This window comes from Xiphophorus couchianus, chromosome 19 (assembly GCF_001444195.1).
Source record: "Xiphophorus couchianus chromosome 19, X_couchianus-1.0, whole genome shotgun sequence".
NCBI lineage: Eukaryota > Metazoa > Chordata > Actinopteri > Cyprinodontiformes > Poeciliidae > Xiphophorus > Xiphophorus couchianus.
The window spans coordinates 14,207,270-14,212,373 of NC_040246.1; the positions used below are offsets into that span (position 1 = coordinate 14,207,270).

The following is a 5,104-nucleotide window of genomic DNA, read 5'->3' on the forward strand; positions in this document are numbered from 1 at the left end:
TATGCTATAATAACATTATTAAAAAGGAAGAGATGAAGAATGCACTAACTAGAGGCTTTTTCACAAGCTACATGAATTAAATTTGGAAAACACGAGTTTTTAGAAATTTTCTAGAACTTACATTTAACTCCAGAGTTGAGTATTAAATTGTTTAATTTGTTTACACATAATCTAAATTAGCTGTCACTAAATTAGCAGTTTTAACTGTTTAATTTCAGAAGGTTGGTTAAAGCGAAGTTTGTAAAACGTTATCCTAAAAACAAAGTTTACATATTTTTTTAAAAGAATTTTTTTTAATTCTCTAAAAAATTACTAAATTTTTTAGTAATTCTCTAAGTTTGGCAGTGATTTTGTAATCTGAAGGCTTCAGTGTTAAACCTGCACTTGAGTGTAAAATCCTCATTTGGGCATCTTTTGAAGCTACATTGATGAAGCAAAATTGTAAAAAACAAAAAGATCTCAACCTTTGCAACCTGATCCCCGATACATCTCCTCTTCCCTGCTGAGAAGATTAGAAAGACTGAAGCCACAGCATGACATCAACCAAACATCCAGCCCCCACCGTCTGCCCACACTAATCTATGTGATGCAACAAGGATCTAAACTCCACGTCATCATGTCCGTGACGTTTTCTAAAGCACTAGGCACAAATCACATCAGCAGTAGCTATAGTCAACTCAGGTTGAAATACTTGTCCTGACTGCTGAGTTTGAGGAAAATTTCTACAAGTTCTGCGGCCTCAGCCACAATTTGATGCTCAAAAGCTTTTTTGGTATGACTATTGGAAGATGGGAATGCACTGATTGTGGTTTGATCTATTTTCCTGTGTATCCTCCACTGTTTGCTGTAATTAGTGAAAGTCAGACTCTTCCCCCCGATACAGCCTGAAACGACACAAAGTTTGGCCTCCCTGCAGACTCTGTGCTGTGCTGTATCAGGGCCTCTTGGATCACATAGGCTCCGTTCAGGACCACGATATTGCTGCAGCCCAGATGGATCTTATACACATCCCTGTATTTCTTAGCAAGCTAGGTGAAAGCGATATGAGGCATCTGGCCCAGCTGCAAGGCGTTACCGACCACTGGCCAGGCAAAAGGTCCCGGCAGTCTCCTCTTGATTTTAAGGTTCCTGACCCAGAGACAGGCTTCCAGACAGAGAAGAAAAAACAACTGAGGCGATGAGAGCATGCTGGACATGTCCGCTGCAAAGCCTGATGATGCCACTGCTCTTTAAATCAAACTCTGCATTATGCTTAGTGAAGTAAAAATATACTCTTTAGCTGATTGAAATATATTTATTCATTAATATATCAAATTAGAATGCTACAAAAAAAGCTCTCCAAGCAGTGCTCAAAGTTCTCCCACCGTTTCTCCTCAGAAACTGGTAAAGAAGAACCAGTTTCTTAAAAAGACTGCAGTATTGCAGCTTTTGTCTTCACCTCATTATAGAAACACATATTCAACACATAACACCTCACTTATATGTGTCAGTTTGATGGGAATGGTTAGGGACTCTTTCTCTATCTGCCCACTCCTATTTTGACCTTTGCCTGCCGACCTTAGTCCCTCTAGCAGTGTTTGTTAAGCATGGGAAAAGGAAGGCAGAGCAGGGAGCTAAATTACTCAATGTGTCACAAAATAGCAAATGTAGAGCTCCAGAGACTATGAAAGTTAATATAACATGTGATATATGAAAAATATGTATTACAGAATCACTAGTGATAACTTTATCCTTAGTACCAAGTACAAATAACATTTATATAAAATGTATTATACACATTGCAAAGGGAGCTTTTTATTTTCAAGGAAAAAGCAATGAACTGCACTGCAATATTCCAACACAATTTAATGATGATTCATGTTGTTTTTATTAAATATTCCCTACACAATAAATATACTGAAGTTTGTAATTATGTGACAAAATGTGAAAACATTTGGTGTTAAATTTGTTATGCAATTTATTTGTTTTTAACAATTGATTTTGATATCTAAACTCTAAGAAAAAATGATCATTTGTTTGCTCCTTTAACTGCATAAATGAAGTGTTCCTGCAGAAAAAATGTCCCATCTCAGACTCACTTCTACTGCTTTCATTTAAATTCAGCAGAATTCAGAAAATATTTGTGACTGATCAATATGCTTGTGTGACATAAAAAATGTTTTTAATTAATCAAATAATCCACTAATCTCATTAATCTGGAACTATTAACAGCTTTATTTTTATTTTTTTGGGTGGTTTTATGTTGCAGTCAGAGAAGCACCCTTTCTTTTGCCAAGTTTCGTACTGAGATGCTTTCTTCCATCCTTCCATTTAAGGTCAAATAAGTCAGGCACACCAACAATTTACAATTCACTTGATTTATTTTAAATACAGCTTATTTTTTCCAATATATAAAGGCTCAGTAGGCCTCAAAAGTCAGAGCAGTACCAGATTGGAAGCTTCATCATGTGAGGCCGACCGGTGTTAATTTTTTACCTTGACACAGGCAGAAAGTGTCCGTCGGGCATTACGACATCAGTTCTTGAACACAGAGGCTTAAAGGGAGCCTGACATTCGCTTTGAAAAACTGTACCATAAACAAACATGGTTTTAAGAATGCCTCACGAGTGAGAGACATGTCTTGCACATGTGTTTTGTTGTACTGGGGAAAAAAGGGGGGCTTGGCATAGTTGTAGCTGCAGTGCTTGTACAGTGAAAGTGAAGCTTTGATGCAGACAGTCTGTTATTGCTTGCGGTCCCCAGTGATGTCTCATCCATCTCCTCGTAAAAGCTGTGGATCCTTCCAGATGAAAGATTCCTTTCTCATGTCTGATTTCTCAGACAAGCTCATTGCCCTTTTATGTTTTGCTTTTATGCTTTAAATACAGTAGATAGTGATTACATTTAAACAATTTTTGCATTAAATATGAATTATGTGGCAAAGTTACAATACATTTTTGCATACAACAGTTGAGAACAGTGGGCCTTCAAGTGTCATAAGATTCACGAGTATTTAATATACATCTGTAGTTTAAATGTCACTTCTGCACTTGATTTGAACATATTAATGCTTCATAGATAACAAATAAGCACATAGTTCTAAGATAAATCTTGTTAAGTGTAGAGCATTCAGAGAAGCAGATATTTCATTTATCTTAACAGTTCATGAATTTGTTTCATTTGCTGCAGACATCTTTGAAATTACTGTTTTAGTTAGGCACTAACAGCAAATCTAATACATGAATTAAATATTCTTGTTATATATCAAAACAATTTTGTGCAAGTATAATTATACTCACTAATGAATGTCACTGGTGAAAAAATGTGTTTAACAGTCACTGCGTCAGGACATTGTGTTTATGCTGGAGAAACCACACCAAGCAACTTTCCCCTGAGCTTCGCTCTCACATTAAAGTGAAGGGGCTTCAGCGTGAGGCCGTAGGCGCAGTCCAGAGTAGGAGACGTGGATGAATCGCTCTCAAAGGTGAGCTGATGCAGCAGGACCGCTGCAAACAGAAACACCTGCACTTTGGCAATCTGAGAGCCGATGCAGCGTCTCTTACCTGTTGAGAAAATCATCACGCTACTGGTTCTGTCTCTGTCGAGGGCTCCATTCTCGTCTATGAAACGCTTGGGATCAAACACATGGGGGTCCTTCCATTTCTGGGGGTCATGGTTGACCGACCACTGATTGATGAAGACAACCGTGTCCTTGGGGATGTGGAGGCTTTCGATGGTGACATCCGCCGTAGTCGAATGTGGGATTGTGAAGGGGACAAAGCTGGTGAAGCGCATAGTCTCATAGATGAAGGCGTCCAGGAGAGCCAGATTGCTTCTGTCCTCGACTGACGGCAGCCGGTCTTGGCCTACCACTTTGTCAATGAGCTGCTGCAGTTTAGCTTGGTAGTCTGGGTATTTGACCAGCAAGAGAAGAATCCATTGCATGACTGTCGACATAGTATCTTGACCTGCTCCAATCAGATCAGTGACAGTTGCTTCAACAAACTCCCTTTCCAACTTGCTCTCCTCTCCGTGCTCAATCGCTTTAATGATGGCATCACTCATGTCCCTGGTCACCTCAGGGTTAAAGGACTCTCTGTGCTGTATGACTTTATCTTTAACATAAGAAAAAAACTCACTGTTTATGACTTTAAAGGTTTCATAGACATTTCTGACTGGATTAGGGAAGGACTGCAGCCAGGGCATGACATCTACCAAGCTACCTGCCCCAACTGTCTCCCCAAACTTGTCTACTCTCTGCAACAAGGTTCTGAACTCTTGGTCATCATGTCCATACCTCTTTCCAAAGCAAAGACCACACATAATGTTAGCAGCAGCTACTGTAAACTCATAAGCTGGATAAAAATACTGTCCATTAGTACTCTGACGTAGGAATGTCTGCACCAGTTCTGTGGCCTCTGCCAGCACATGCTGCTCAAAGGCTTTTTTGGTCTGACTGTTTGCAGAAGAAAACGCTCTGAGAGTCGACTGGGCAACTTTCCTGTGTGCTTTCCACTGTTTGCTGTAATTAGTGAACGTCAAGCTCCTGCCTCCAGAGATCATCTGGAAAGAAACAAAGTTTGGTCTGCCTGCGAACTCTGTGCTGTGTTGAATCAGTGCCTGATGTATCGCCTGGTCTCCGTTGAGGACCACCACGTCGCTGCAGCCCAGTCTTATCTGGTACACATTGCCGTACTTCTTGGCAAGCTTGGCCAGAGTGATGTGAGGCATCTGACCCAGCTGCATGGCGTTGCCCACCACAGGCCAGGCGAAGGGTCCTGGCAGTCTTCTCTTGAGCCTGAGGTTTCTGACCCACAGGCAGGCTTCCAGGAAGAAGAGGAAAACGAAAGAGGCAACCAGGGCAGGGTGGACCTGTCCGCTCCATTCCTTGATGATGCTGCTGCTCTTCACACCAAACTCACTGTCAATTGCCATTGTTTCAAGGTATCAGCTGTCTCTTTTCCTTTTAACAAAGTCTTTTTATAATGTTTGTTTGTGAAGAAAAAACACCCTATGGATCCATATCAAGTATGAAACTGCTAATCAAAGTCCAGTAAAACAAACATCACAGTTTTTTTTTTTTTTTTTTGCTAATCAGATAGTCTATCATAAAGATTTAAGGCTT

General features: G+C 40.1%; 2 pseudogenes; both read right to left on the reverse strand.

Annotated features, from left to right (window-relative positions):
• Positions 1-511: 511 nt before the first annotated feature.
• LOC114134446 (cytochrome P450 1B1-like) lies at positions 512-2,302 on the reverse strand (annotated as a pseudogene).
• A 39-nt stretch (positions 2,303-2,341) lies between these two features.
• Positions 2,342-5,104, reverse strand: LOC114134398 (cytochrome P450 1B1 pseudogene; annotated as a pseudogene).